Source organism: Diabrotica virgifera, chromosome 3 (assembly GCF_917563875.1).
Source record: "Diabrotica virgifera virgifera chromosome 3, PGI_DIABVI_V3a".
Lineage (NCBI taxonomy): Eukaryota > Metazoa > Arthropoda > Insecta > Coleoptera > Chrysomelidae > Diabrotica > Diabrotica virgifera.
The window spans coordinates 35,612,866-35,636,001 of record NC_065445.1 but is presented as its reverse complement, the minus strand read 5'-3'; the positions used below and the strand labels follow the sequence as shown (position 1 = coordinate 35,636,001).

General features: G+C 33.0%; 1 protein-coding gene and 1 long non-coding RNA gene across 4 annotated transcripts in view; both read left to right on the top strand.

Moving 5' to 3' along the window:
* The window catches only part of LOC114345196 (cardioacceleratory peptide receptor), a 370,854-nt gene that overhangs the window by 294,170 nt on the left and 53,548 nt on the right, over positions 1-23,136 (top strand). The window lies entirely within an intron of this gene.
* LOC126881826 (uncharacterized) lies at positions 12,617-13,463 on the top strand. The gene is made up of 2 exons (XR_007697016.1): positions 12,617-12,999; positions 13,056-13,463. It is a non-coding gene; the product is annotated as an uncharacterized LOC126881826 (long non-coding RNA).

Below are 23,136 nucleotides of genomic sequence, written 5' to 3'. Positions count from 1 at the left end.
GGTTACCCGCTAACTGCAAGTGTACTTCGTCGATGTGTTTACCGGTATACCAAGTTGAATAATATTCCAAATCCTTTTAGAGAAGAAAAAGAAAAGGCTGGGCGATATTGGCTAAAGGGATTTATGGAAAGAAACCCTCAAATTCGAGTTAGAAAAGCACAAAATCTAAATCCGGCAAGAGCCCAAAAACTAAACAAATTCATTGTAAATGACCATTTCACCAAGCTAGAAGAAGTATTGCGATCTTTACATATAATGGAACATCCTGAAAGAATCTATAATATCGACGAGAAAGGATACAGGCTCTGTTTGCACCATCAACAAAAGGTGTTAGCTGCAAAAGGGTCACGGCGGGTACATCTCGTTACGAACGAACACGCACAAAATGTTTCAATTGTAGCCTGTGGTAATGCTATCGGAACAGCAATACCTCCCGTAATTTTATTTAAAGGGAAGCGCATGAAACAAGAATGGAGTGATTCAATGCCTGCAGGGACTTCAGTACTTATGACCGAAAAAGGTAGCATGACACAAGCAGCATTTTCCCGTTGGATAGAGCATTTTGCAAAGTTTAAGGTTCAAGGTCAATGCCTGCTTATTTGTGATGGAGACAAGTGTCACTTGGACTACAGTATTTTGGAAACCGCTGACAGATTTGATATAACGTTGTATTGTTTGCCCAGTAATACAACTCACGAACTCCAGCCAATGGATAAGGCTGTATTTAGGGCGTTTGAGTATTACTGGGACGATGAGGTAGTAAAATATTTTTCCACTCATCCAGATGAACGTTCAATTAGTAAGATGCGTTTTGGAGGCATATTTTCAGCTGTTTGGGATAAAACAATGACAATGTCAAATATTAAAGCAGGCTTCAGAGCAACAGGGATATATCCTCTAAATCGTGAAGCAATTCCAGAGATTGCATTTGCTTTAAGCACTGCAAGTCAAAATCAGGACCAAGAACCTCAACAGCAACAGCAAATGTCTCAAGAAACAGTTCCATCTAATAAATCTGGTTTATTAGAGAATAAGGAAAATAATGTCGATCGCTCAATTTCTTTAGAAGCTGGTCCATCCACATCTGGTCTAAGATCACAAAAGAAAAACGGTACTAGAGCCAGAACTTGTACCCATGATGACAGCAGCAGTGATTCAGACAGTCATTTCAGTGTACACGATGAATCTAGTCACTCTTATTCTGACGAAGAAATTGTACAAGATCCTGCCTTGAACGAGAACAATTCGTTTACTGAGACTCGTGTAAAGATGCTACCAACTCCAGATATGCTACTAACCAAAGCTAAGAAACCCAGAAAACCTGCTCTGAACAGTAGAGCCCAAGTTGTCACAAGAAACTTGTTCACTAAAGAAAACAAAATTCTAATAGACAAGGCGGAAACGGCTGGTTCGTTGGGAAAAATATTCCCATGAGATATTTTTGCATAATTACATTCGTGAGACATCCCAGAATAAGGATCAAGAAGTCGCCCACGTGAAAAGTGGGCCAATTTTTTTTTAACAATTTTTTTTTAATCAAATTGCAAAAATCAATGTTTTTGGCCCGGACTATTTTTTTAGGTTTTTTGGACCATTCTGGACAAAAAAGCTTTCTTATAATTTTTCTCTAAAGTTTTTTTTTTTCGAGTTATCAGCAATTTAAAATTTGAAAAACGCGAAAATGGCCATTTTTAAGACTTAATAACTCTGTTAAAAATTATTATTATGAAAGTCAGAGAGTGACTAAATCAAAGTTTAAAGTCGCCGCTACATGATTCTGAAGAAATCTGTGTCATTAATTTACTACTAAGCTGATATTTTTAATTAATAAAAAAGAGCGGTTAGATCATATTGACGCCGCTGTAAATGTGAGTGCGAGTAAGATGCACAATTGGACTGCTGGAATGGCTTCTCTCTCGCACTCGGAATTTACAGCGGCCGCACACGTGCATATCACTTATTATTATTATTACTTAAAAATAACAGCTTACTAATAAAATAATGACAAAAATTTCTCCAGGATCTTGTAGGGGGGTCTTTAAACTTTGATTTAGTCATATATTGACTTTCATAATAATAACTTTTAACCGAGTTATTAAGCCTTGAAAATCGCCATTTTTCGTTTTTTTCAATTTTAAATTGTTTATAAGTCGAAAACGATCAACTTTAGAGAAAAATTGTAAGAGACCTTTTTTGTCCCGAATTGTCCAAAAAATTAAAGAAAAAATTGTTCGGGCCAAAAATATTGATAATTGCAATTTGATTAAAAAAAAAATGTTAAAAAAAAATTGGCCCACTTTTCACGTGGGCGACTTCTTGAACCTTATTCTGGGATATCTCACGAATATGATTATGCAAAAAAATCTCATGGGAATATTTTTCCCTTCGAACCCGCCGTTTTCGCCTTGTCTATTAAGGATATTTCAGTATCAAGTACGAATATCAAAAAAAAATCAAAAATATCTAGAGCACCAAAACCACAATGTAAAATTTTAAATGAGTCTTGGTATTGTAAACTCTGCAGGGAAGATAGACAAGCAGATATGCGCTTATGTGTTAGTAAGTAAGGTATGCTTTATTGTCAAAAAATTTTAACAATTTGTGGACAAAGCTTATACAAAATAAAAAATACAATAAAAAACAAAAAATAGTAAAAAACTACAAACAGAAACAGACACCAAGTAAATGGCGTGAGTTATACTACTTAATATAATTTTACAGTTATTAAGTACACATTAAAAAATTAAAAATTTTGCAAACAATAAGTATACAACGTCAGAGCAAAAAGAAGGCAAACGAGGAAAGGGCAAAGGGAAAGTAAATCAAAAGTTCTATGCCGCTGCAAATATGTACACAAGTACTCGAAAGTAATAATCCTACAAGTCAATTTGCTGAATTCAAATCGTTTATAAAAAAGTCATTCACTGTATAAAAAGCTTTCTCCAGCAAATAAGCTTTCAAGGCCTTGCGAAAAGCGGGAAATGCTGCAATAGATTTGATGTTAGATGGCAGGTGATTGTACATTTTTCTCGAATTGTATAGTATAGAGCACTTAACCAGCTCAGACCGTGGGGTTGGCAGATAAAGATTATGATCCATGTTTCTAAGGGGATAGTTATGAGTGGGTCTCTCTGGACCTTCTGATGCATGTTTGCGGATTAAACAAACGGATTCAAAAACAAACAAAGAAGGAAGAGTTAATATTTTAAATTTTTTAAAGAATTCTTGGCAATGAACTCTGCTATTGAGTCTCAGGGAGTAACGAAGAGCTCTCTTTTGTAGTTTAAAAATACGCTCAAATTGAGTCGCACAACACGTACCCCAGAATGGAAGGGCGTACCGAAGATGAGACTCAAAAAGGGCATAATAAACGGTCCTAGATGTTGACAAATTCATTTCCGTAGCAACTGATCTTAGCGCAAAACAAGCAGAACTTAATTTTTTGTGTAAGGCATCAATGTGCAAGTTCCATTTTAGAGACTTATCCACAATAAGCCCTAAGAACTTCACCGATTCAACTACCTCTAGACTGTTGTTATTAAGTACTAAAGGTTGCATCATACTGTTGTAAGGTAGGACTTTGGTTTTAGAAAAGTTAAATAACAGGAGATTCGAATCGCACCACGATTTAATGGTGACTAGGTCTGTAGCTATGGTATTGCGAAGATCCATAATATCCATGTTACTCCAAGTAATACTAGTATCATCATCATCTGCAAAGAGACATATTTTACCTTTAATGTTCAGACTAGAGATGTCATTTATGTATATCAGAAACAATATAGGGCCTAGAACTGAACCCTGAGGTACCCCACATTCTAATGGCATGCAAGAAGACGTCTTCGTGTCAACCCTCACAAACTGACTTCTTTTATTAAGATATGATTTAAGCCATTTAAGAGCATTTCCCCTAAATCCATAGTGCTGTAATTTGTCAGTCAAGATGTTATGGTTTACACAATCGAATGCTTTAGAGAAATCACAGAAAATTGTTGCTGTAGAGTGATGGTTGTTTAGACTGGAGTAAACATGATCGAAAAGGAAGAACATAGCATCATTCGTGCATTTGTCACTCAGGAATCCAAATTGATGTGGAGTAAGCAATTTGTATTTCAACAGAAAAGATAAGATTCTTTTTTTTACCAGACTTTCAATTATCTTCGACAACGTGGGCAGGAGTGCAATAGGGCGATAATTCGAAGCAAGATCTTTATCGCCTCCTTTATGTATAGGAATAATTATCGCTGTCTTAAGGCAGCTTGGAAAAACTCCAGTTTCGAATGACCTGTTTATTAAGGTAGTAAGATGGTTTAAAGTGCAATCAGGTAGAGCAGAAAACATTTTAAGAGTGAGGCCATCAGTCCCAGATGACGATTTATTTTTAATGGCATTTATTGTAGAGCGTAGTTCACCTAATACTATGGGTGTAAAAAAGAAACTATTTACATTCCTATGAGAAAGATATGAAATCGGATCCTGAGAAGGAGGTATAGTATTTGTTAAATTTTTTGCCACATTTACAAAGTAATTGTTCAGGGTCTCAGTAGAAGTCGGGATTGTGGTGGGAGAAGAAGTCTTATCTCTCAGTTCATTTACGATAGACCACGTTTCCTTAGCAACATTACCTGATTTAGCCAGCCTCGCATTGTAATAAATTTCCTTGGCGGCTTTTATGGCTTTATGGTAAATTTTCTTGTAAAGCCTAACGTAATCATGGAAGGATATGTTGTCCGAGAATTTTTTTAGGTACGATAATGAACGCATGTTCTTTGCAGATATACGTAGACCTCTAGTTGACCAGGGTTTACGATGTTTAGTTTTGATGGGCCTAAGAGGAAAGGATTCGTATGCCAGACCAGACAATAACTTTATGAATCTAGAAAACTCGATGTCGACATCAACAGAGCGGAAGTCCCAGTCAGTTGTTTGACATAGGTGTTTAAATGTTAGAAAATTTTGTTCTCCAAAGACACGGAACAATTTTCGTTGCGTGTTTTCACTATTATTTTTTGATTTTAACCAAAATGTAGTCAATACTGCTTCATGATCAGAGAAACCTGAGTTGAAAACAGTACAGTCAGTAGAATTTGGAGCTAAAGACGATACGACATAGTCAATGATACTAGAGCTAGTTTTAGTTATTCTGGTTGGAGAATTTACATGCATACCTATACCAAAGGAATCAAAGATAGAATGAAGAGATTCTTGAGCAGCACACACACTGGAGTAGTCAATATTTAGATCGCCACATAGAATTAATTTACTTTTTGAAGGACTTTTTGTTAAATGCAATGCTTACGTCCATGAGGAGTGCATGGGACTCACTAAAGACGATGTCATAGAAATTTTCATGTGTCCAGATTGTGGATAAAAATTTCATTTTTATGAATAAAAAATTTGTTTTTGCAGTTACCCTATATTGACCTGTCATAATAAATTAATTTTTGAGCTTATGTTATTATTTTGACCTTTTATTTCAGTTATTCCCGAATAACATTTTTTTGTAATTCTGTACATAATGAATATTTTGTATGGCCTTATTGCCATACACCCGGTTGGCAATATGGCCAACTCATATTATATCTTATATTACTCATATTTTTGTAACGGTTCTTACGGTTGACTTTTAATTACTTAGAATATATGTCTAATAATGTAGTTTATACTATAGCATATCAAAAGTTTTGAAAAACTGAAAACATTATTATGTAAAAAAATAAAACGTATTAGCATGGCCATATTGGCTGCATGTACCTTATGTCAAAAAATGCGCAATAAGTACCTCTTAAAACTTACCAAATTTCATTTGCATTTCTCAACCGGTTTTAGAGCAGTAAATAAATCGTCAGTTTGTAAGAAAAAATCCAACATCCCGTATCTCGGAAGCGAAGCATTTGCGGACATATGATAATCAAGCAAACAGTCGTTATTTTTTCATGCAGAATTACTCCCTTAAAGTTTGTCGCACTTATTCAGAAACACCCTGTATTGATGAAGAACATGGCTAGTTGTTAAAGCACCTAACTTTTTTATTATCCAACATAAGCTAATGGATCAAAAACCATAATGTTAGGAAAACCTGAGCCTATAATTGGGTTTAAATTTCATTATTTTATAAATGCTAGAATATTCCACAGGGTGTGGTGAACTTTGAGAAAAAAACACAGTTTAATTGGTACACCCGGTACACATGACAGTTTATCTGACTACAACAATATTACAGCCAGAAAGTGAAAGGACTCGCATGCATTTGTAGAATTTTTTGTAGTTACAGCTGCTTCAACCCAAAGTGTTGATGGAAATAAAGAATTTTCACCAACATAATTGTCTATTAAATAGTTTGCAAAATCTAACGCGGCTTTATGCAGATGATTTGGCTGAAATTCAGCTAAATCCAAAGCAAAACATTCTCCAACCTCCTCTGGTTTTAAAAAAGATAGTCCAAAAAGACACCTCAGCCACTTTCCACTTTCACTTTTTCCATCTTGATATTCTTTAGCCAAGCCTAAACTCTGTATTTTCCTGTAGCAAGCTTGGCCAAGATGAAACCTGCATCCAACGATCGTTAAAGAATCGGACCCTCATTAACCCTAATTACCTACCTTAATCTACCTACCTGCCTATCTCTCGTACGGTCCGTAATTCGGTGCACTTATTTTGGCTGTTCAGGTAAGCGGTCCTCAATTCGAGAACACCGCAATATTATTATAGCGATATCGTTAAATAATAAAGCTATAACCTATTAAAAAATCACTTAAATTGGACAACAGGTTTAGGAAATTCAAGACATCAAAAATGACCTATTTTGAGGGTGTCCCGTTTTCTCTAACGCGCAGTGTATTTTAATGACGGCGTTCTAGAAAGATTGAAATTAATATTATATTTTGAACAAGAATTTTATTTCTTGTTTGCGCTGGTATTATTATTTAGCCATTTTTTAGCCATAACCATTTTATCTACCTCACTTATGTATATTTGTTCCAGACTGTGGCTATATCATTGTATAAAATCAACAAAAAATCGTTTTAACATAATTGATGTAAAAATGTTTCCAAATTCACCTAATGTTTAATATCTTTTGAAGTTACAGTTGACTTTATAGATAAAAACTTTTTTGCCTTTCCAATTTATTATGACAAATATTTTGCGACGGAAGAAACTGATCTTTATATAACAAGGAGACATCTGAAATATTTTTTCGGAACGTTTCGAAAGACTGCAAAATTGAATTGATCCCAAATATGAAATTATATTTCGGACTAAATCGAAATAAATACTCCTACTATTTATTTTGATCCTCTATTCAAGACGACACCGTTGTCATGGCTCCCGCGACTTTCGTGAATCTGACACGTTTGAAAAAACGTAATAAAGGACCTACATTGTGCTCTGCTCCGCAATCGCATTCACCAACTTTAGTATAGCCCGGTAAATACTCTGGGCTAATTAGCTAAATTCATGGAAAAGTTATTTACCAGCAATTTTATTGCAGGAATCGAATTATAAGATCCTATATATTAATAATATAGTTATGCAAAGTCCGCAGATAGTGTGCTACTTTTTTTATAAACAAAATGGCGCCGACAAATCGTATTTTTTTCAATTATTGCTCTATAACTCCGAAGATTTTAACTTTACAACAAAAACACTCAAATAAAAATTCACCGAAATTAAATTCTGCATAGAGACATGTTTTCCCGATTTGATCCGACCAAAATTTTCCTCGGAAAATGCGGATTATCCCAACAAAAACTCTAATTTTCAAATAAAGTTTTAGGTAAGTAATTATCAATTAATAATTAAATAACTTAGTGACATCAAAGCTTTCTTGGTACAGATTGTAATTCCAGAAGCCGGTGAAAATTAAACGAATATTTTAGCAACAATTCAATTGTTAATTAACAATTTACGATCGCAATAATAACCAAAATAATCATGATACATTGATCAAACTTATAAAGATTATAAAGATGAGATGCTTATTTAATATTTTATCGACAAAATATAAATTTTTCGTTTTTCTGCATAATCTTTAAATTTTGAAAAAAAAATAGTTATAATACGCTGATCTAATTAGTAAAGTACAAAGAAAGGGTATTTACCAGCAATTTTATTGCTGGAATCGAATATTATGATCCTATATATTAATAATATAGGTATGCAAAGTCCGCAGACAGTGCGCTACTTTTTTTATTAACAAAATGGCGCCCCCAAATCGTGTTTTTTTTTTAATTATTGGTCTATAACTCTGCCCCCGTTTACCAGCTGCAGACGGGGGATGTGAATTGCATAGTGTAGAATTCCTTCCCTCTCGTCTTCACTGTAGCATCCATTTGACTTGCAAATTGTAGAAGTCTTGGAGGTGTCACCAGGAAAGTGTACCAATAAGTTTTCAATTTAAAAATCTTTTAGTAATATTTTTAATATTTTCAATATTAATAATTTACTATTAGGATTGAAAACTACTTCGTCTTTCAATGCCAGATGGCGCTAGCCACCTACTTTCATCACTTCAGTTGCAATGGGTGGGAAAACCTCTCGATACGAATCAGTTAAAATATGGAGAACAGTGCCTACGTTCCTTCCGATGAAGGCTCCAATAAGAGCCGAAAATCGCGATTCAAGGGACTGGACTGCACTCCGTATTCTAATTGAAAAGTAAGATTGTTTTGCCTTCGCATTGCAACTGAATAAAAATGGTATACATTTTTATTTTGTAGTCGTATTACTCCGTAGAGTAACTAGGTGCATTTTTCCGTTGGAATTTTACCAGCTGCAGACGGGGGATGTGAATTGCATAGTGTAGAATTCCTTCCCTCTCGTCTTCACTGCAGCATCCATTTGACTTGCAAATTGTAGAAGTCTTGGAGGTGTCACCAGGAAAGTGTACCAATAAGTTTTCAATTTAAAAATCTTTTAGTAAATATTTTTAATATTTTCAATTTACTATTTGGATTGAAAACTACTTCGTCTTCGACTTTTTTATAAACTTGTGAAAATATGCGGGCCGAGCACTCCTCTTTAATTTATTATTGCAAATTTCGTTGGCTGTTTAAAGGCAACGTACTCACACGTGTACACGAATTAAGAAATGAATTTTACACGTATCTGCATACAGAATCACATAACGATGCGCAAAACTTTATTAATTCATAGTTTATAATAAAATAAGCACACCTCTGTGACATATTTAACAAATTAAATGGCCTTAATAAGTCTTTGCAGGGAAACTATACTCATATCCTCAATATCCTGCAATTGGTAGATAAAATTTTATGGAAGAGAAACTTAGAAGATTAAGAAATTGACTGTTTCTCTGCTTTAGAAATCAAAAGAAATCCTCGATTCCTCTTTTAAAAAAATGTTTACACAACACATGTTATCATTGAGAGAACACTTTGAGAAACATTTTCCCGAAGATCTGGAACAATATGAATGAGTCAGAAACCATTTCCAGTCATCCAGACCATCGACACTTTCTACAAAGGAAGAAGAACAACTAGAATTGTCCTGTGATTCCAACCTAAAGCTTTAATACGACAAAGACAAACTGTTTGAATGTTGGAGCTCAGTTTCTCATGAATATCATGCCATCAGCACTGCTGTGTTGAAGGTTTTTGTGCGAAACGGACGTTTCTGCAGTGACAGTAATTAAAAACAAGTACAGGTCAAACATAAACAAAAAAGAAATGAGAGTGGCAATTTCCAAACTAGAGCCCCGGTTTCATAAGCTGTGCTCAAAAAAGCAAGCATATCCGTCACATTAACCAGCCAGTTACATAAATAAATATCCCTTTTTAGTTTTGTGCCTGTTTTGATGTCGTTTTTAAATTCTAATAAAAATTATAAATATTCAAATAGTGTTTTTGTTATAACCTGTTACTAGGCTAGTACTAAAATTGGTAAGTATTATTGGGTTGGGTTGAGGGGCGTCTCAAAAAATAGCAAAGTCCCCAGGGCGTCACAGTACGAATAAGTTTGGGAAGCCCTGCTCTATCCAATTCTCCATGCCCATAGCTTTTAGGTCTGCTGTTATATAATATTATGTCGCCACCAGAGTCGAGGGGGTTCACGTGGTTTTCTTCCAGTTGACTTCCTCCCATACCAGGCTTACTGTTCTTTGCTCAGAATGTCTTCTGAGGTGTCCTGCCCATTGGAGTCTTCTGGACCTTATTTCTTATATGACGTTGGCGTCTGGGTATAGTCCTTCGAGCTCTTTGTTAGTTCTTATCCTATATTGTCCTGCTGCGTCATCAAGCACAGGCCCAAAAATGTTCCTTAGGATTTTTCTTTCCCAACCACGTAGTCTACCTTCGTTTGCCTTTGATATCGTCCACGTTTCTCGTTCATACATCAATACGGGTCGTATTATTGTTTTATATACCTACTTGTATCTTTGTACGTCATGTTAGTTGTTTCGATTTTATAAGGTTTTGAAGAGCATAACGTATGCCCCCCCCCCTTCTCAGGGGTGAAAAAAGATACTTTTAAAATAAATCCCGAAATGGATAAATTGACTAATATTAAGCAACTTTTGTTCTATAGAGTTTTTAACTTAGTCAATAATTTTCAAGTTATTGGTATTTGGCTTGGTAAAAGGTATATTAGTTTAAAAACCCCTATAGGGGGCTCAAACATAGAAACAAAACGTTTTCGCTCTGTAACAAGAGCATCATCAGTGTTACAAGAACATGGTGAGCCAACCAAAAAATACAAAGGTCAAAGCCTTTCAAAAACAGACTAAAAGTCTTATATAGATGCCAACATGGAAAAATCCAAAGGATGCATAAAATTCATATGGCTACGGCCCTAGGGCAACATATGACTCCCACACTTGGTAAGTGGGTCAATAGGTAACATAAGGTCATTATGTTACAAGAGGTGACAGGTAAACTTTGACCTTTGTATTTTTTGGCTGGCTCACCATGTTCTTGTAACACTGACGATGCTCTTGTTACAGAGCGAAAACGTTTTGTTTCTATGTTTGAGCCCCCTATAGGGGTTTTTAAACTAATATACCTTTTACCAAGCCAAAAATTTTTTATTAAATTTTACTTGTAATTAATGGTATACAGACAGCTACAGGAAATTTTTCCTTGTGGATATTTATTTTTCAACAAAAAAAACACAGTTTCTGACAGTTTTTCGCAAATAGCTCTAAAAGTAAATATTTTATCGAAAAAAAATTGTGTATTCACAAGTCTATAGATCCATTAAAAGCAAAGTAAGAGCTCATGAAAAATACGTTCTTATTTGTCAAACTCCAAATCAAATTTTACAACGTGAAATAAACAAAAAATGAAGTACTTTTCGGGGAAAACTCAATATAACTTTTTTAAAGGGTTTAAAAATAGCTTTATTTTTATTTTTTATAAAAGTTTCTAACATCAAAACTAAGCAAGTTACGCTCGAAATAAAATTGGTCCCTTTATTTTTTGGTAAAAAAAATCTTCAAAATGTCCCCCTATTTAGCACCTCAAATGAAATTATTCGTTGACGCTTTACCATTTACTTTACTAAATTAAAATTGGTTTTATAGTAATTTTTTTTGTAATTTTAAAAGTAACTTAAAAAGTATTAGGGATACGAAAAATCTCAAAGAGTAGAAAAATATAGGTTTTGTTTTTGTAAATATTTTAGTTTTATTTTGTTTTTCTGTATGACAAAATTGGTGAAGATATGCTTGTTTAAAGTTGGCATACACTCGTGAGTAGTGACTCATTCAAGCCCTTTCTACTACAACCCTTTCAAAAAGTAAACTGTAAAGCGGTAATTATTAATTTCATTTGGGCTGCCAATTAGGGGGCGATTTTCACGATTTTTTACCAAAACCAAATAAATCAGATTTATTTTGAGCGTTACTTCCTTAGATTTGATGCTAGAAACTTTTATAAAAAAAATAAAGCTTTTTTTAATATTTAAAAAAATATTTAATGAGTTTTTCCCGGAAAAGTGTTTTATTTCGTTGATTATTTCACGTTGAAATATTCGAATTTTAATTTGACGAATAAGAACGTATTTTTCATGAGCTACAACTTTGCTTTTACTAGGTCTATAAACTTCACTGATATACCCTTTTTTCACTTTTATAAGCTACATTTTTAATACGAATATTGTTTCGATAAAATACTTACTTTTTGAGTTATCTGCGAGAAACCGCCTGAAAAAGTGGTTGAAAAATAAACATTTTCACTCGCAAATAACTCGAAAAGTAGTTAAAAACTTAGTTAAACTTAGAAAAGACTTAGTTAAATAACTCTATAGAACAAAAGTTGCTTAAAATTATCCATTTCCGGACTTATTTCAGTTTGGTTTTTCATCCCCACGAAGGGGTGACTGGTGACTTTGACCCCCTAAGTAAAGTCAACCAACGGAACAAGTCCAAATTTAAAGCGGAGTGTAAGTAGAACCTAAATCCCAATTTTCATGTAATTCGGTGGTGACACTTAAAATTACACGGTGTCGCCGTATTTCACGTTCAATTACTGGGTTACTGCCCTTTCAGACAGTTTGTACGGGATAATCGACTAATCCCGTAATTAGGTTTTCTTTGAATTTGTCCTGATAAGCAGAACTGGGTCCAAAACAAATACATAGTAACTTTACACGATATTGGTCGCGTTCACCAGAATAATCCGAGTGCAATCCGATTAATTTGCGCTGAAACGCTGACAGTTTTTTTACTAGTGAACGACTGACGTTTGACATTCGATTGAGAGTGTTCTGTGTTCCATTTGTTTATGTTTTTATTCTTTGTTTATATAATTTATAACCTAGACAGTTTTGTTTTTAAATAAAACTGAAACTGTCTAAACTAAAATGGATAATATTCTTGAAGAACTTTTGTTTGGGGACGAAATTAGCAAATGCCGTTATACATTTAGCAGATGTACCTACCTCAAATTATTCCAGAAGGATGAGATGAAATTAAATATATATAAACCATAATTCAATATCCAATTTAGAGAACATTTTCATATGTCCAGAACTACTTTCCAGGTAAAATTGTATAACAAATTAATAACATCATGTATATTATATTGTTATATTTCCAGGAACTATTTAATTGTATTGGTCATATCCACCAATTTGAAAACAGAATAATTCTATTGGAAAAAATTAATGTTTATGATGTGGATGCTAAGTAAACCAGAGAATTTGTTGCTGGGGATACGTTTGGTTTGCCAAAGAGCTCTGGACATAAGATTTTCACCCAAATAATATAGAATTACAAAAAATTGGAAATAACTAATCTTGAATATCAATGTGTATATTGAGTTTAATTTTATTGTAAGTATTCTATAATATAATTTTATTGTAAATATTGTATTAACACATTTGTGGACACATCTTCATATGCAGACAGTAATTTCCCTTTGTAAGTACATGCATATTAGTCGTATCTGCGAATGGGTTAATTGTAAATCGTAATCAATAAAAATTTTTTGTGAATCAATAAAAAACTGGTTTGTTTGAAAGTAAATGTAGTACAAATGTGGTCATAATATTTATTTTCATGCTTAGATAAAAACTAAATGTATTGTATATATAACACAACCTTTCATATATCTTCCTCCTCCATTGTTAAGCAGAATTTGTTAACAAGAATTGTCCCTCCATTCTTTTTTTAATAAGAGGAATTTCTTCCTTAGCGTTCCTAGTATTTGGTTGTGGCTCTAAAATTGCATTTGTTTCACTGAGAGCATCTAAAAGGTCTCTCAATCCTTATTTCGTTGGACATAGCCATACTCGTAGAAATAATTCTATCTGTATTGATGGTATTATCAGAGAACAACGAACACATGGTGGTCTTCAGAGTGCTCCCAACCAACAGTACCTTATGCTGCTGCGTTTTCTTTTACTGTTTTAACCCTTATCCGGGCAAGTGGGGCTCAATAGGCCCGAAATGCCATGTCTTTTATATGGAAGTAAAATGTCTTGCCTGGATAAGTATTAAAGTGAGCTTTCTCGTTTCAGAATTTTTTATCGAATACAGCTTCAAGATAACGTAACCATGCAAAATAATTATTTTTTCCCTTTATAGGATGCCAGCAACAACTTTGTAATGTAAGATTGCTTGGAAATGTGCTTCTGTATGAGCATCATAAAGGGATGTCTACTGCATTCCCAGTTTATCTCAAGAGTTAGTTGGTTGTGATCAAAGAATCGTATTAAAAAATAGATTATATCTCCCTCTAGTTCTTTTTTCATAGTACTTATATTAAATTTGGATTATGCCTAATTCCATGAAATGACAACAAATAATATGATTGTAAATAGTTTTGAAAAAGCTGTTTAAACTGTATAATTAAATTTTTTTTAAAACATCTACTTTTAAAAATTTCGTACCTAGGCCTGGATCCCGCATACCAAAAAAAAGTTGATTAATAGCAAGCTCAAATTTGTTAATAGCTTAACGGTGTCTAGTTGGACACACTTTGATGTATAGAAACACTGGAACAGGGGAAGCCTTAATTGTGGAACGTGCCATCCTGACAAGTTTATGATTGTGAAAACTAGCAGGTTGTTTTTAAGTTTATTCAATAGCAAACTTTGTATATTATAATATATGAAAAAATTTTTGTCCGAAAAATATGTTGGGCAGTTGGCTGAAAGACTTTGGTCGATGGCCTTTTGGTACATTGTATCAATAAAGTATGTCTCTCTCTATGTTGGGCATTTTAATAATTCCGACACGTAGAACATGTCAGAGGATAGGTATTATATTGGTGATAAATAGCAGTCTAATTTTGCATGCTAATGAAAGAGTAGCAAATCAATTGGAAGTTCTGTCCGACACAACACATGAGACGTTTTTGTAGTCTGACGTTCGAAACCTGTAACCTGTTCAACAATTAAAACTTCCCGTTCCAGTGTTTGTTTTAAATTAAAACATCAAAGTTTGTCCGACTAGACACTGTTAAGCTAATAACAAATTTTCAGCTTGCTATTAATAAACTTTCTTTTGGTATGCAGGATCCAGGCCTATTAACTATTTAACTCGAGCAGATTCCATTTTACCAGCGAATATAAATCTCATTCAAAATTCGGCATATCTAGATACTTAACTTAATGAAATCTTACCAGAATAATAAACGTTTACTACAAGAACAAGAAAATTTTGATAATAAATTAAAGATTCGGTCAGCTGTAGAAAGGTTTGAACTAATAAAATGCAAATTTAGAGGATTAAAATTTGATACAGAAAATATTCGATTAACGAACATTGTGTTTTACACAATTTTATAATATAGAAGGCAATAATGTTCTGGATAAATGCAATATTGAGTAGGTATGCTAAATAAAGAAATTAATAACATAACGGTGGGTGAAGAAGAATAAAAAATTGGAAATATTATTGAAAATAACTAATATGGAGTATTATTGTATAGGTACCTACCTACCTATATTAAATTTAATTTTATTGTAGGTAAATATTAATTACAAATAGTTGGTATGCAATCAATACCAATTTTTATAAGATTTGTGAATCAATCAAAAACTGGATTGTTGGAAAATAAATGAGGTAGGTACCTACTATACAGATATTGTGTTAATATTTCTAGTAACTATATAAATAAAAAAACACAAATATTTCTAACTTAATTTAGATAATAACTATATATAGAATACATATTAATAATACTAAAATAAGAACTACAAATATTTACAATAAATTACATACAATAATTATTGTATTTATATTCAATTTTAATTAAATTATCCATTTTACTTTGAACTTAATTTTAAAGTTGGCGGGATTCAGCTATCACAGCACAATAACAAATTTAAGGCTGAATAAAATGGCGAGCGCTTCCAATCCGATTAATTCAGCGCACCGTTCACTAGTAAAAGAGCTTCCAATCCGATTGCAATCCGATTCCAAGCTCTCTGTTTGATGAACGCAACCATTGTTTTTTGCCCACAGACGAATATTAATTTGACCTACATGTCTGCATAATAATATTAGACCATCTGTAAAAATATTATTACATTTGGACGTTGAGAGGTGACTCAAATTTTTTTGTAGAAATTGCTTTAAAATAACTCAAATAATAATACTTGAGTTATCTTCCCTCTCAAAAAGGTCCGGAACATTGTTTAAATATTCAAAATGTCAAAAAATGAAGGAAAAATTCGATTTTTTTCTTCGTTTCTTGATTATAACTTTAAAAGTATTCATTTTCGAGAAAAGTTGTATTAACATAAAAGTTGTGTAATTAAATTTCCTACAATATAGAATTAGATAAAATTTTAAAAAATAGTCACCCTTGTTGCAAAATAGCAATAATTCCGAAAAAACCATTCAAAAACAAGTATTCGCATTTTACGTTTCTCACCCATTTATGCTACACTTAGGACCATTATATTTCACCCAGAAAAACTTTATGGTACAGTAAAACAATACTGTAAATTTCATTAAGATCGGTTTAATAGATTTTGCAAAATAAATTTTGCAATCCAGCTTTCGCAAAAAAAATTCATTTTTTTAAATTGTTACATCACTGAAAATACAGCAGATAGCAAGTTGAATTCTTTTTGCGTATAGAAGTGTACTGTACCTTCCATTTGCAATTTGCAAAATTAAAATCGATTAACTACCACAGCGTCAGGAATTTTTTTAAATAAACATTAATTATTGGTGCTGCGCGCAAGACAGCGGATAGTTTGCTCTGATTGGGGATTCCAATAACCTTTGATAATGATTGATACATTTTAATTTTTATTGCATTTCGATATAAATAAATAAATTTGTTTATTGCAAAATAAAAACACATACTCTATCCTTTGAAATAACACTTTTTTAGCAAAAACTTTCTTTGTTCATATATTTTAACTTGGAGAATAAAAGTTTATTATTTTTAAACATATGCAATTGTTTAAACAATATTTCACAAACAATAATAAAATTAGTTTGATTTTTTTGGAATTAAAATATTAAAATACAACAAAATATAGAGTAAGAAAATAATATATTAGATAAAGATTGGAAGAAATTTTGGTGGAAATCAACTTGTGTGAATCGAACACCGTTGTCCTGCGCGTAGCACCAATAATTAATGTTTATTTAAAAAAATTCCTGACGCCGTGGTGGTTCATTGATTTTAATTTTGCAAATTGCAAATGAAAGGTACAGTATACTTCTATACGCAAAAAAAATTTTAACTTGCTATCTACTTTATTTTCAGTCCTGTAACATTTTGAAAAAATTAATTTTTTTGCGAAAGCTGGATTGCAAAATTAATTTTGCAAAATCTATAAAACCGATCTTAATAAAATTTACAGTATTATTTTACTGTATTATAAAGTTTTTCTGGGTGAAATATGAAGGTCATAAGTGTAGCATAAATGGTTGAAAAACGTAAAATGAGAATACTTGTTTTTAAACGGTTTTTTCGCAATTATTGCTATTTTGCAACAAGGGTGACTACTTTTTAAATTTTTAACCAATTCTTTATTGTAGAAAATTTAATTACGCAACTTTTATGTCAGTACAACTTTTCTCGGAAATGAATACTTTTAAAGTTATAATCAAAAAACGAAGAAAAAAATCGAATTTTTCCTTTATTTTGTGACATTTTGATTATTTAAACAATGTTCCGGACCTTTTTGAGAGGGGGGATAACTCAAATATTATTATTTTGTTATTTTCAAGCAATTTCTGCAAAAAAAAATTGGGTCACCTCTCAACGTCCATCTCAAAACAGATGGGCCCTGGACTATATTGGGTATTTTAGACTATATTTTTCGTTTTGTAATATATGCAGAAATATGCCGTTTTTTATACTGATTCAAAAATATTTTATCATGTATTAATTTAATAATAAAATCTACTAAAAATCTCACTAGATTGTGTTTTTTATATAGTTTTAGTAACTTAAATTACATTTATACCTAAAAATTGACGTTTCGATTTCCAAGTCGGAAATCGTTTTCGAAAACGATTATTAAGGAACTTGTGTGTGAAGAAGTAACTATGGCCATTAAGCGGATTAAAGATGGGAAATCACCAGGACCTGACGAAGTCCATGGTGAAATTTTAAAGCTATTAGAGGCACACCAAATTACAGCTCTTACGAAGTTATTCAACAACATATACGAGACTGGTTACTTACCAAAAGACTGGCTACTATCGATATTCATTCCACTTCCCAAAAAAACCAACGCTAGAAAATGTGAAGAACATAGATTAATTAGTTTGATGAGCCATGTACTTAAAGTACTCCTTACTATCATTCACTCGCGCACTCCTTACTATCATTCACAGTTTTTACAAAAACTGCTACCAATAGTTACCTATTTAAAATAAAACAACAATATCACTATAAATATATTATTATCTTCGATTATAATTCACTACAATGTGTTTTTCCAAATTCTTTACGAGGAAACATATTCTTTGATTAGATAAAAATATTTTTATAACTTGAAAAACTCCTTTTAACATCAATAGAAGTAATTGGGGCGTATTTAAAATAACTTGTTAATTTCCGTTAGAAAATCGTAAAACTATGGTTAAAGGTGTAAATTCTCTTAAGAATAGAGGATTTAAAAGAAACACCAGAATTATAGGTAATACCTACTAAATATAATAACCATCCTTTATCACTTTAAATCATTTGATAACGGGTTACTATAAGCACTATAAGTACTTTGTGTAAAGGACGGGTATTTTCTAAGAAATAATGAATGGCAGGGAATGAGCCGTCCTCTTCAGGTAGTTCTCGAATTAATAGATATGTACTAATAATAATAATTAATAGTTAAATATGCATGTTTCTTTAAAAATGTGCAAAATTTAGTAAAGTTCTCAAATATGCGAAATATGCATGCAATATGCATTTAGCATAAAATCCGCTCCCTACTAATCGATATCCTAAAAACATCAGGACTCGATGGTAAGGATATAAGACTTGTCTCAAACTTATATCTCCAACAAAAAGCAACAGTTCGATTCGAAAATGAACTGTCCGAAATCTTCACAGTCGAAAAAGGAGTTAGACAGGGTTGTATACTGTCACCAGCATTATTTAACATTCTGAAAACATCTTTAGAGAGGCCTTGGACGAATCAGAAGAAGGTATTGCAGTAAATGGACAACTTATAAATAATATTAGATATGCAGACGATACAGTATTGCTGGGAGATAGTGCGCAGGGGCTCCAAAGGATCAGGATAATGTTGTAGAAGCATGTAACAAATACGGCCTAAAACTAAACTGTAAGAAGACAAAAATAATGATCATTAGTAAAAACACCAACATAAACGCCCAAATTACCGTAAACAATACACCCCTAGAGACAGTACAGAAAATATGCTATCTCGGCTGCAACATTAAGGATACCTGGGATCATAGCTACGAAATAAGAACTCGTATTGAAAAATCCAGAAGCTCTTTTAACAGTCTTAAGAAAATTCTGTGCAACTTATCTTTAAGTATCAATGTACGCATAAGAATTCTTAGATGTTACGTCTTTAGTGTCCTTCTCTACGGAGTTGAAAGCTGGAGCCTGACAGAAGATGCCATAAAACGGTTAGAGGCGTTTGAAATGTGGTGCTACCGACGTATGTTGAGGGTCTCATATATACACCACACAACTAATATAACTATTCTCCAGAGGCTAAGAAAAGACAAAGAAGTGGTTAACACCGTAAAGAACAGAAAATTGGCTTACTTCGGCCACATTATGCGTAATGAACAATACCGACTGCTACAGTTGATTCTACAAGGCAAGATTGAGGGTAGGAGAGGCCCTGGACGTAGACGTATATCCTGGCTAGCCAGGAAAAGGATCTTAGAAAGTGGACTGGTCTAACGTCAACTGATCTATTTCGAGCTGCCGTAAATAGAATAAGATGGGTCAATGTGGTCGCCAACATCTCCAGAAGATAGGCACCTTTAGAAGAAGTGACAGAATGTATAACCACCAAGCTGTTGAGGAGGTTATGCCTTTTTAAAATTGAGGTTGACATACTTGGCCATGGTGTTATCGGCGACAGCCATGCTTTGGCTGAAATGATGTGAGGGTGGGTGTTTTATGCACCGGTACATCAAATTGTGATTATTCTGTGTGTTTTTTCATTATTTCTTGTGGTTTATGAGATTCTATGTGTGGGAGTGTTCGTATTGTGTCTGTATATTGTGCGTTACAAACAGTGAGGACGTTTGAGTTGGAATAAATTCATTACCTATCTCGAGAATGGGCGAATTTGGAGAGAAATCCTGAGACAGGTCGATTTTTATTTTTAAATTATGAGTTTTTTTCATGTATATCATATTAGTAGCGCCATCCATCTGGCCGTGATGACGTAATCGATGATTTTTTTTAAATAAAATTAGGGGTCGTTTGATAGCTCATTTGGAAGGTTATTTAATTCTCTATGCAATAATATAAACGTTAATATATTTGCAGCACTCTCTGATTGGACTAGAATATGGTTCGGCTGTATTTTCGTTTTGCAACGAAATTGAAAATGGTTATTCATTTTTTCGTTAATATATTTATTTATACAGGGTGTCTGGAAAAAATTATTTTTTTAATTAAATTAATTGAGACAAAAAGAAGAATGCATTTAATTCATTTATTTCAAAATACATTTGAGTGCTGTTAAAAACAGAAAGAAATGTTTATTTGATAAATAACCATTGTTTTTCGCTTAAATTCAATGTTAAAACTGCCACCCACCTGTCTCGTAGCAGTTTTAAATTGAATTTAAGCGAAAAGCAACGTTTATTTGTGAAATAAACATTATTACCTGTTTTTCTGACAGAAGTAAAATGTATTTTGAATTAAATAAATTGCTTACATTCTTCTTTTTGTGTAAATTTAATGTAATAAAAAATTTTTGTACACCCTTTATAAATAATTATGTTAATGTTTATATGACTGAATAGAGTATTAAATAACCTTTCAAATGAGCTATCACACAACCCCTACTCTTATTTAAAAGAAATCATCGATTACCTCAGCACACCCAGATGGATGACGTCACTAGTATGATATATATGCCAAAAAGTTACAATTTAAGAATAAAAATTGACTTGTCTCAGGATTTCTCTCCAAATTCGCACATTCTCGAGATAATGAATTTATTCCAACTCAAACGTCCTCACTGTATGTGTAGTGCATGACGGAGATATATGCTTCACGTTTCCCTGTACTATATTATTGGTATGTTTTTGTTATTCACTTCTTCTTTAAGTATTGGCAACCAATGCCTTCTTCTAATTGGTTTGCTACACATTTTTTTGATTTAGTAGGGTGAGAACTGCTTCTTAGATTTTTCTCTTTTTCATGTATGTTTCCTTGAAAATTATTGATGCATCTTTCCATTGTACTCTGTGTTCATTATCCCAGGCATGTTTGCATCCCTGTGGTTTATGGAAATTCTCATTTTTTATGTATGTTTCATGCTCGTTTATCCTGACCCTTAGTTGTCTTGAAGTTTCTCCCACATATAAATTGTTGCATTTACAGCGCATTTTGTAGATGCAGTTCTTTGACATCTCTTGTGTGTTATTGGGTTTGGTTTTGGACCTGATAGATCTGAGTATGTTGGTTGTTTAAATTTGTTGTAATTTGATACTTGTTTCCTATCCTGTTGAATTTTTCTGATAAGCCCTTTATACCTATATAGATATAGTCATGCTTGAATCCCTTCTTGTGGTATTGTTGGATTGTTTGTGGAGTTGTGTTGTTTTCTTTCTTGTATCCAAAAACTCCCCTGACGAACGAAGACCCAAGATTCCTCGGGATTTTAAGACAATTAACCCAATTCACCGAGTCCGAAAATGCTTCATAAGGGAGGTAGAGCTCTTTAAAGATGGCGTCTTGTAGTTAGTTTTTTTTAAATACCTCCATAACGCTTCTATTTAGAAAAACGAAAACTGAGAGACAAATCGATTTCAAAGAAATCTGAAAGTTTCCCCACCATTCGCTCATTAGTATATTAACATTTGCTCAGCATGGGCAGCCTATGGAACACTCAAAGACATCTTTAAAAGCGATATACCAATTTCTTTAAAACGTAAATCATTTGACCAATGTGATGACCAAGGACTGGATTAAATGCAATCTGCATTTTTTGCATATTTTTGCATTTTTTTTTTTGATAAATTAGAAAATGTTGCATTTTTTCAAACATTTTTAAACAGTTTGCATTTTTTCTTGATAAATTCAGAAAAGTTGCATTAATTCGATATTTTAAATCTCAAAGGTTCACTTTCACTTCTAATTAAAGAACTATCAGTCGTAAATTCAGTAACTGTGTATAATCCATTTCTTAAGAAAAATGTTTAAATCAGGTATTTAATATTCTTATTCTATTATCTATTTTTGGGACTAAAGGACGATTCATATTTATCCGTTCGGGCACGTAGCGTTTCGTTTCCGAAAAATATTGTTTTTATGGTTTTAAATATGAACAATTTATCGGAGCGTATAGTATCAGACAACTCTTTGTTAAATCAGGTTTTTATATTTTTCGGAAACGAAACGCTACGTGCCCGAACGCATAATATGATTCGACCTTTAGCCCACTAATCCCTAATATAACTTGGTCGGTAGAACAACAATTAGTTGACATAGGTTGTAAAAACCTGTTTGCTCTTTGTAGGGGGATAAGCAGGTACAGAAATTTAGATTTTAATATTTGTTTATAAAAGCTGAAGCTCATTTCGTGTTTTGATTGGCAGTGCGTTGTTGCGTATTATTTTTTACATATAGTTTAAATTGAGTAACGAATAATTTTTTCGCCAAAATGCCGAAAGTGACAAGTATTAAACATTTTAATATTGCATTTTTCATAAAGGCTCTTGCATATTTTTCACAAATCAATTGCATTAAAATGCGCATTTTTTTACATTTTTTGGTGCATTTTTTCCGGTCCTTGGTGATGACTTATGGTGCCGAAACTTTGGACATTGATAGCTACAACTTCTAAAATGCTGCAAATAGCCCAGAGGAAAATGGAAAGGTCAATGCTGAGTATATCGCTCCGTGACCGAGTTAAAAATGAAGACTTAAGACGAAGAACAGGAGTTACCGATGTAATTTCCCGAATCGCCACCCTGAAATGGAACTGGGCCGGACACGTCGGCCGAATCAGTGATGGGAGGTAGACGAAGAGATTACT